Raw genomic sequence first — 11,452 nt, forward strand, 5'->3', positions numbered from 1 at the left:
CACACACACACACACACGCATACACTCATTCACACGCTTTTTTCCAAGATCCTTGTTTTTGCTCTCCGTCCTGTTTGTTATCATATGTTATTACAGTTATATAATAATATATAGTAAAATAAATCACTTCAAATAATTGCAATAATTGTAATTTTATTTACAGTAAATGCATCTCAATTGCCCAATTAATTTACTAAACAATTGTGGTCAAAACAGTATAGGGACATAGTTGTAGAGGTATTAGTATATGTAATGGCCTTTAATAACATGTTTTTAAATGCAGGTTTTAGCTCCGTATCCTCAGAGAGTTGTGTCATCTCTCTCCATGACAGGCATAATCACACATCTGCATGTTTAAAGTTTATTGGCTGAGATGGGAGCTGATGGGAGGCTCTGGGGAAATACACATTGATGATTACTCTTTTTCATCAATCACCAATCGTTCTACCTCTATCCCTCTTTCCTTAGATATGACCACTGTCAAGGGAGCGAGAGAGAAAAAAACTCAGAGAAGGTAAAAATGGTGCCTAACAAGCGTTAAGCTATCTCGCTATTAGCCTAGTGAATATGTCAAAGTCTAGGAAATAAGACAGCGTGAGACTAGATTTTGATGGAACGTGAAGAGAAGGAATAGGGTGGGTGTGGGGCTGAGCTAGATTAGGCTACTATGGCTCCATGGGGTTATGTTTGAGAACTTAACGAGTGCAGTCCTGTCCTATCCAACACAGGTAGCGGGTATGTGTTGTGTTAAATGGTGTGTCAGTCTCACTTTGTGGCTTGGTCAGTCTGCCAGTGCCATTAAAACCATTAGAATGCTAGAACATTAGAACATAATAGAACACTCCTAAGAGCTCTGGAAGCAGTCTCAGTCACTGACAGGACAACAGATAGATAATCATGGCCAGCAGTCAGAGGCAATATAGTCCGGATTGGATTTTTAGGGGCTGTTAAAATATTACTGAGCTCGTTAATATTGAAATATGCCTATGTGTCTGAGCTGTCTGTCTCTCTCTCATTCCCTCCTTCTGTCTCTCTCGCTCCCTACCTCTCTCTCTCTCTCTCTCTCTCTCTCTCTCTTTCTTTTGGTTTAGCTCCTCTTCTCTCCCCCCTCTCTCTCTCTCTCTCTCTCTCTCTCTCTCTCTCTCGCTCTCTCTCTCTCTCTCTCTCTCGCTCTCTCTCTCTCTCTCTCCCTCTCTCTCTCTCTCTCTCGCACACTCTCTCTACCCTTACTTGTCCTTGTTAAATTGTTATTTATTATGAGAAGGGTTCCTTTTATTTGCGTTATTGAGGAGTGTGCGTCCATGCTTCTGGTAGCAGAGGTGTGAACAGGACATTCCATTTACTGCAGCTAGGGCCGGGAGACATTTTGAATTGCTTCCCGGCCCTAGCTCATATATCGTGGTGCAACAAGGAGAAATCTCTCTCTCTCTCTCTCTCTCTCTCCCTCTAACCAAGGATTTAGGCTCAGGCGTTTCTCTCCTCTTTGTCTAAAGAGGACGAGCAGGAACCTATTTATGGTCACATAACTCATGGAATATTTCTCGCATTTGTCTGTGTGTGCTTTCTTGTATACACTATCATATCACAATTTGCATTTAGCCATTGTCAGAATTCAAGGCTCATTTAATATTTAATTGAAGATAATATGAGAACCTCAATTTCAAAGAAGCAGGACAAATAATGCAATAGTTTTACAACTTGCATTGGAAAGACAAAATATACAAACCTGCTTGATGATACAGTACGAGGTAGATTTCAGTGAGAACGTGCGTATATTAGATAGGCATCAGTGTGAGTTCCAGTCTGAGGGATGTAAGGATGGTGTTGGAGAGATGGTGAAGGGGATGATGAAGGATGGAGTGATAACATTAGAAGGATGGTTGTTGGATCCCCTAGAGGCAGGTCACAGCTGGATGTCTGATGACCACCACCGCTACTCCCTAGGGTCCCACTCCTCAGCAACACAGCTACCCACAGCTAGACCCACGCTACCACTAAACACAGATCCAACTATCTAATCCTCATCCACTGCCAGGGGGACAGATAGCAATCAATCTGGGGGTCATTAGGATACAGAGGATACACCGGATTCAACAGGGTTGTTTGGGGACAGGCCAGAACGACACGCACACACACACAAACACCAAACGACGGACAGGAGAGAGTTATTACTCAATATAACCATTGTGGGAGCGGGAGTGAGAAAGAAACAGAACGTGGGGCATCTATACTACAAGTGGTTAGTGACAAAAGAAAGAAAGTAAGAAAGGCATGACCTGGCCTCCAAATAAAGATGGAGGATATCTTGCCTAACATTGATGTGGTGTTAGTTGGAAATAGGGTCAATAACTCCCAGTTTGGTATGGCCTCTCAACAATGAGATCAACGGTATGGAAAGAAATATAATTCTTAAGACAGGAAAAGGGAAGGTATACACTTGTCCACACAGCGCGTGTGTGTGTTTGTGTGTTTGTGTGTATGTGTACAACATGGTTGTGCTGTGCTGTTCCATTAGACTCTGATTAGGAGGCCTGATGCAGAGTGACAGTGTGCAGATTGAGTTGCACAGCCACTCTCATTCTACCTATTAATAATACCAGCTACACGCCCTGCTCTCTCTCTCTCTCTCTCTCTCTCTCTCTCTCTCTCTCTCTCTCTCTCTCTCTCTCTCTCTCTCTCTCTCTCTCTCTCTCTCTCTCTCTCTCTCTGTCTCTCTCTCTCTCTCTCTCTCTCTCTCTCTCTCTCTCTCTCTCTCTCTCTCTCTCTCTCTCCCTCCCTCCCTACACACTGCCGGCCCGGACCACATTTATTAATCACTATTTGTCACCTGTCCAATGCTCCACCCTCTCTCTCACTTTCACTCTCTCTCTCTCTTTCTCTCTCTCTTGGTCTCGGTCTCTCACTCTGTTTTTTTAACTCATCTTTCCTCTATCGCTCCCTCTCTCCCTCCTGGTCTGTCCAGTTATCCCTTGCTTTCCCCCTCTTCCTCCATTCCAAGCTCAGCGACATGGTCAGGCATACTGAGAGATGTTCTACTCTCTCTCTCTCTCTCTATCACTCTCTCTCTTTAAGTCCACATACATATTTGTTAAAAAAAAAAAGCTTTCCAATTTAAACTTTGCATAATTTACGCCCACATTAGGTCTTTACAAAAAAAGTCTGATGTATAATGAATATTTATATTTCTGAACGCTTTGTATTTTTTGCGTGATATTTGAATACATTTTCCCATCAGTTGATCAGATTTCTGCTCACATCTCAGTTAGAGGCTCTTTGACCCTGTTCAGTATAATTATTTATGACTGGATTTCATATTTGTATTTTTTATAATATATATATATATATATACACCAGAGACAAACTTATACATACGAACAACAACTTACACACGCACACAAACAATGACTACATCTCATCTGCCAAGACCCACATGATCTCACCCCCATCCCTAGTGCCATCCCTTGGCCTTAAATTGTACCAATTAGTTTTTCTTGGTCTCCCATTCTATTTCAATATTTCAGTAATAAATCATTTTATTTTTCCATTGTATTAATGATGGCGGATTGATTGATTTCCAGGTTTTTAGTATACCTTTTTCAAGATGAGTGATGAGAAGAGAATCGTCCAGCCCATTGGGTATCTCACTACACCCCCATATGCCATGTCTTGAAATATGCAGACAGACGGATTAAAATTAAATGTACATTGTAATACTTATGACAGCCAACTTTCTAGCTCCGCCCATAACTTTTAGACTTTATAGCGTTCCCAGAATGCATGGATTATTGAGTCATTCTTAGTTTTACACTTAAGACATGACTCTGCCGTTGTGCTGTAGAATTTGTGAATTTTGTCTCATGTATAATACATTCTATACATTAGTTTATACTGGATTAAGCGTACATTTTCCTTAACTGTAATTTTGTTAGTTATGCTTCAACATTCCTTCCATCTTGTGCCAACATCAGTTATAAGTCTTGGTTCCAATAGTTTATATTTTTTTTCTAAGAGATTGTCAGTTGGATATGCTCTCTGCAAGGTTTTGTATATCTTACCTATCATATGAACATTTTCTGACTCAAATAAGATACCCTCAAGGAGGACAGAGTATTGAAATCAGTGGAATGCCCGGTGGAGTATGATAGCTAAGGAGATTTAGAAAATTCTGCCGTTTGATTGCAAATATGCAGAGGGAGTCGAAAAGAGAACATCTTCAAACTAAGGGCAACCATGGCATCCGTGACAGAGCGGGAGAAGGGTACATCAATGTATACGGGTAAGATAGTCTAGCTAGCTACATTTTCAGATATTTCAAGTTAAAGATTACTGTTAGCTAGCTAGCTAGCTAACGTTAGCTGGCTGGCTCGCTAGCTAACGTTACGTGTATGATCTGTGTAGTAATATTATTAGTATCTCAGAGCCATTTGCATTGCTAGTTATAGCCTAATGTTAGCTAGCTAGCTAACGTTGAACCTGGTTGGTTAGCTACCTGCAGATTCATGCAGGGTAGTAGCGTTATGAGTTGGGATTATGGTTAATTGTTCATTGTAAACAAAAGACTCCACCATGCAAGTAACCATTTCACTACACCTTCTGTATCCTGTGCATGTGACAAATAAACTTTGATTTGATTTGATATAGTATGTGTTTACCAGAGACAGTAATGTGAAGAACATGACCTGCACCAATGTCAAATTAGGATATAACGTTAGGCCAACGAGACATTGTCCAAGTTCTAAAGTTCTCTGGTAGAATGCCCTGCTTTTATTTCGTCACACTCACAACCGCAAGCTATTTTCTGTAATTGGCTCGCCATTAACTTGTAAATAATGATCTTGTTGTGAGTTTATTTTCCTGTAATAATGAAGACAAAATGAGCTAAAGTGAAGACGTTGTCAGCTAAATGATATGGTCATTATTTGAACTGGCTAGCCAGCTAACTTAACATTAGCTAGCTAGCTAACAAGCTAGAAATGAAATTTTAAAAAAGAAGCTAGAAATGAACCAAAACATTGTTTAGAAAGTTGCTTTTAGTTGCCTGGTTTGCTAGATTGACATTTACTAAATTCATTTTTAAACGGGTGGGTTTATTGGTGTTAAAATACATTAGTGATGCTATTTTGGACCACCAGCCTGCCTGTAGTTTTTGTGTTCAAACATTTTAATAACTACAAGTTTGATGTCGGATGACAATAGAATGTTCATGATGTCACTGTGACAACTGTCGATAGACGTAGTATAAACTAGCCTTTAGTCTTGAAATCTTTGGTTGTTTAGTATGGCTTCACATGTGAATCCTTAAAGAGATGGGTGGGGCTAAGGCTTAAGAAGGTGTGAACTATGCTGAATGGGTGTAGACAAAGAAGAGCTCTCCAGTACAGTAACCAAAACATTCAAGGGCCATTTTCTCAAAAGTGAGGTTAGAAGTTGATCAACTTTCAAAGCAGAATTACTTTCCCATTGTTCCTCAACTGTAGTGTTTGATATACTGTACCATTTTCTAGCTCTGAGTCTCTACTTTTATCCAATGTAAAAAACACCATTTCAAATTTTGCTACATAAGACCGAATCGAGTCGGTCGGTCACAAATGTATTATTTCAGCTGGAAAGTTGAAAGCTTCCAAAGTTTTTAATAGAAAAGGCCATTCAGGATGGTCGAAAGCCTTTTCAGCATCAACAGCCATTATTAATACATCTTGTATCTTGTTGGGTGTTTTTTAATGATTTATTTACTGTGGATTTCAATCATCTAGAAGAATGTATAACCACCCTGAACGTTAGTTACCCACTATTGACATTTTTAGGATGTTCATTTTGAAAATCAATAAAGTTCTAATTAGTCAAATAGGTTAAAGGTTTTGGACAAGGAGTGGGCACACTAATAAGGTTTTTTCTCAGAATGGAAAGGAAGGAGATTTGTGGAATTTAATAGGATAATAATAATGTATTTCGGTACACTACTAAAAGTTCTGTATGCATTTTATTTCTTCACTATTGATCCCCTCTAAAATTATCTCCCCAGTCACCTAGTTTATCTTTATCTTAGAGTAGAAAAAACTCTGGTGTATATTATAAACTGTTCCTCACTACTGTACTCAAGTCGTGGCATAAAGTAGAGGAATTTTGTATGAACAGTATTTTAATTGGATTCCACAAGCCAAGAGTTCTGACTGTGGTTTTCGAGTGTGAATGTGGGTGAACTCAGATTCAGAGAATGGACTTCATATGAAGAAGATGAGGCCATGCTTGTATCAAACAGAGCTGATACCCATAGACCCATTTGAACTCTGCCCACATAATGTGTGTCCCTTGATGTGTTGTATGAAGCTTCCAGGGGAACTACAGGAAATCCTAGCATGTTGGATGGAAACAAACAGACAGACAGACAGAAATCCACATGCACCTCACACCTTCACATGCGAGCCTGAGGGAGGGAGGGAGAAAAAGAGAGAAATAAAAAAACGGCGAAATGAAAGGAGATATGGAATGAGAGGTGGTGTAAATAGCTGGAGGGAAGGATGGAACTTTGTGTTGGAATTAAAGGATGGGATGTAAGCTTTGGTCTCCAGTGAGACCTGCCAGTAGGTTTAACATGGTTTGACAGGAGGCTTGATAAACTGACAACCATTCATGTCCACCTCACAGTCCCAATGAAAAAAAACGACAGATCTATAAAGCTGGGAATACACTAAATACTCTCATTCTATCTGGGGGTTTGAGTAGCACTCTTTAAAAAATTTAACATTTTACTCATTTAGCAGACGCTCTTATCCAGAGCAACTTACAGTTAGTGAGTGCATACATGTTTCATACTGGCCCCCCGTGGGAAGTGAACCCACAACCCTGGCGTTGCAAGCGCCATGCACTGCCAACTGAGCTACAGGGGACCTACAAATAGCCTATGACAATCTATCACATGTCAAAATAATGTGTGACACACCTTTTCTATGTCAGCTTCCTCCAAAGCATTGTGGGTAACGTGCTAAGCCATCAAAGGTCATTCAGAGGTGTTTGTTTGGTAAAAGCCTGACAGATGAGAGAGGAGAGACGAGCATGTTGTCAGTTCTAATTCTACACGGGGAACCTCACAGCTCTCTAGTCTGGGGAGTAGCGCATGCACACACACACACGCACACACACCTGGGGAGTGTGGGGGTTTCCCGACATGCCCCTCATTGAGGAGGTGCTGTGTTGAGCCTGTGCACGTCCTGGAGCCCCCTGGAGCGTCAGAGTTTGATCCACCTGCTCCAGCTGCGGCTCCAAACTGCAGGCATAGAGGTCTGCAGGCAGACAGGTCTCCACCGGGGCTCTCCTCCAAATGCCACAGTGAGTCACCCTCCTCTGCATCCACAGACAACACAACACTATCAAACCTGGCAGCGCTGAAAGTGCTACACACCATCCTACCCTGTGTCCCCTAACACACTCAGAGTGATACGTGATAGAGTATTATTCATTATTTCATATGAAAGGTAACGAGCCTGTTTCGATTAGGAAGTACAGCTTTTAGTCACAGAAAGAGACAAAAAATAAATACACATAGATATACTCACACGAGTGCACACACACATACACACAGTCTTTCTCTGAGAGCAGAAAAAGGGCTTGCTGTGAATCAACTGTAAACAAACAGGGTGATCTGAGACCATAGTTGTCATCTCACAGCTTCAAGAATCAATATAGCCCCCCTTTCACACTCTAATCCCCCAGCACGTGTGGAGCGGTTTGGCGGAGGCTGGGACCTGCAGAGAGGCCTGGGAGGGAGAGAGGGAGGGTACACACTCTCTTCAATGCCCTCTCATCTTTACCAACTGACGTGTTACATTTATTGTACATTTATTGTAGAGTAAACATTAGCCTAACGCCTTTGCTGCATTTGAATTTTATGACAATAAATCTGTTGCCTCTCTCTTCTGTTATTCTCTCTCTTCCACCTCTCCCTCTCTGTCTCTCTCCTCTCTCTCTCGCTCTCTCTCTCTCTCCCCCCTCTCCGTCTCTCTCTCTCTCTCTCTCTTATTTGTAATTCTGTACAACCTTTGCCTTTCTTAGTAGGAAGCATCTCCTTGGTAGAAATGAATTCCCCCTGTCTCTCTCACTCCTCTACACCTAAGTAGTACACAGCTTCCCCACCCTGTTTTATACCATCCATTATGTCTCTCTCACATCCCATATTTCTCTGTCTCTCTCCCTTATTGACTTAATCAGGCTCTTTCCTAACTGGTGGAAGAGTGAAGGCAGTTTAAAACAGAGGAAGAGAGAATGAAAGAGTCAGTAGGAGAGAGAGAGAGAGAGAGACAGAGATAGAAAGATGGTGGGAGAGAGACAGACAGAAAAAGAGCGAGATAGAGGTGCGTTGGGGTGGGTTTAGTGGGAGACGCTCCAGTGCTTGGCTGACAAACAGAAGGTCCCTCCAGAGCAGAGCAGATGAGAAGAGAGGAGAGGAGCGAAAGAAACGGGTGAGAGAAAAGAGAAGGAGGGGAGTTTGATGTGAGCGTTCAACCCCCAAACCCCCTTCTCTCTCTTTCCCCAGCAGAAATAAAATCTATGGATGCTTTCTTAGTATTCTTCCCATCACATACTGAAGGCTCTACGGAAGGAGAACGCAGACAAGCGGATTGCTGGTGAGGCCAGGGCCGGCTCTAGCCTTTTGGGGGCCATAAGCAAGATTTGGTTGGGGGGCCCACCACCTCATGGCACCTCATGGCCCCACTCTTGACTGTGGAGAGAACATTTTAAGTTCATTTCCTGCAATTCTACACATTTTGTCATGGGGCGTAAAGAAAATGTTCCAGTTTTAAAGCTAATTTCCTGCAATTGTACACATTTTGTAATGACTTATGCCATGTTAATATGATCTGAGTGAGAATGACTAACAAAATCAATGGGGGCTCCCCTAGAGGTCAGACCCCTGTGCACAAGCCCTTCATGCCCGGTCGGTATTTGACCATGATTACTACATGTTTAGATAGCTGGCTAGACTAACTACCAATCTAAAGATTGTTAGCTGACATGGCTAATTGAGTTACTGTCAGTGACTGACATAACAAGAGAAAACTGCTGATGCACAAGCAAAATTCTAAAATAGTATTCTACTATTCTTACTCTCAGTAGTAATTTGAGACCCCGACTAAGTTCCTAAAAATATATACAGTACCAGTCAAAAGTTTGGACACACCTACTCATTCAAAGGTTTTTCTTTATTTTACTATTTTCGACATTGTAGAATAATAGTGAAGACATCAAAACTATGAAATAACACATTTGGAATCATGTAGTAACAATAAAAGTGTTAAACAACTCAAAATATATTTTATAAGAAGCCACCATTTGCCTTGATGACAGCTTTGCACACTCTTGGCATTCTCTCAACCAGCTTCATGAGGTAGTCACCTGGAATGCATTTCAATTAACAGGTGTGCCTTGTTAAAAGTTAATTTGTGGAATTTCTTTCCTTCTTTATGCGTTTGAGCCAATCAGTTGTGTTGTGACAAGGTAGGGGTGGTATACAGAAGATAGCCCTATTTGGTACAAAACCAAGTCTATATTATGGCAAGAACATGAAGGTCAGTCAATAAGGAAAAACTCAAGAACTTTGAACGTTTCTTCAAGTGCAGTCGCAAAAACCATCAAGCGCTATGATGAAACCGGCTCTCATGAGGACCGCCACAGGAAAGGAAGACCCAGAGTTACTGCTGCAGAGGATAAGTTCATTAGGGTTAATGAACTTATCCTCTGCATTTATTTGGGCTGCAGACTGCAGCCCAAATAAATGCTTCACAGAGTTCAAGTAACAGACACATCTCAACATCAACTGTTCAGAGGAGACTGCGAGAATCAGGCCTTCATGGTCGAATTGCTGCAAAGAAACCACTACTAAAGGACACCAATAAGAAGAAGAGACTTGCTTGGGCCAAGCAATGGACATTAGACCGGTGGAAATCTGTCCTTTGGTCTGATGAGTCCAAATTTGAGATTTTTGGTTCCAACCGCTGTGGCTTTGTGAGACACAGAGTAGGTGAACGGATGATCTCAGCATGTGTGGTTCCCACCGTGAAGCATGGAGGAGGAGGTGTGATGGTGTGGGGGTGCTTTGCTGGTGACATTGTCTGTGATTTATTTAGAATTCAAGGCACACTTAACCAGCATGGCTACCACAGCATTCTGCAGCGATACACGATCGCATCTGGTTTACTCTTAGTGGGACTATCATTTGTTTTTCAACAGGACATTGACCCAACACACCTCCAGGCTGTGTAAGGGCTATTTGACCAAGAAAGAGAGTGATGGAGTGCTGCATCAAATTACCTGTATGTCTGCCAATTGTGATGGTTTGGGATGAGTTGGACCGCAGAGTGAAGGAAAAGCAGCCAACAAGTGCTCAGCATATGTGGGACCTCCTTCAAGACTGTTGGAAAAGCATTCCAGGTGAAGCTGGTTGAGAGAATGCCAAGAGTGTGCAAAGCTGTCAACAAGGCAAAGGGTGGCTACTTTAAAGAATCTCAAATATAAAATATATTTTGATTTGTTTAACACTTTTTTGGTTACTACATGATTTTATATGTGTTATTTCATAGTTTTGATGTCTTCACTATTATTTTACAATGTAGAAAATTGTAAAAATAAAGAAAAACCCTTGAATGAGTAGGTGTGTCCAAACTTTTGACTGGTACTGTATATATATATTGTGTTGGGGGCCCTCTAACGGCCATGGGCCCTAAGCGACAGCTTATGTCACTTATGCCTGGATTGACCCTGGGTGAGGCCCAGGCCAGCCTTGTGTGATGCTGCTGCTGGGTGGTGTGGGTGCGTGCGTGACAGGTGTTTGTTCAGGCCTGACAGGACAGACGGGAAGACTAGCAACTTGAAAGTTCCTCACCGGGGACTAGGGCTGGACAAGTACTCCCTTTACCTCTCCTTTCCTCTCATCTCACTTTTCACCGGTCCTGCTCTAGTCCTTTCTGTACACTCTGTTCTCATGCCAATCAGATCCACATCAACAGTTAAAATCCCATCAACAATTCTGTGATATATTCACTTCTGATATCCAACCCTCGGTTGAGGTGCCTGTCATCTGTTGTCTTCTTTATAAATGCAAATGGCACAGAAATACTATCCCAACAATCATCTCTACCACTACTACCACTAACTAGACACACAAAATCTTTGTCCATTCCTCTTCCTCCCCCCAAATTGTTCCTCGTCTGTCACGTTGGGCCTGGTCGTCATGCTTCCCTGATCATTCCAAAGGTCACAGCTTGTAGCCACTGTCATTACCTGTCACTCTTCTCTCCCTCCTTCCCTCCCTCCCTTCCGCCATCTCTCCCTCCTGAAGACGCTCTGTCATGCATTTCATTCCATGGCTCTGGAAGACAGATCAAAGTGACCTCCTTAGTTGGGCTTTGAAGGTTAAGAGAGGAGAGAGTGAGTAGTGATCCTACTACAAAATGAGCAG

The sequence above is a fragment of the Coregonus lavaretus genome, assembly GCF_964263955.1.
Source record: "Coregonus lavaretus genome assembly, contig: HAP1_SCAFFOLD_3923, whole genome shotgun sequence".
In the NCBI taxonomy this organism is placed as follows: domain Eukaryota; kingdom Metazoa; phylum Chordata; class Actinopteri; order Salmoniformes; family Salmonidae; genus Coregonus; species Coregonus lavaretus.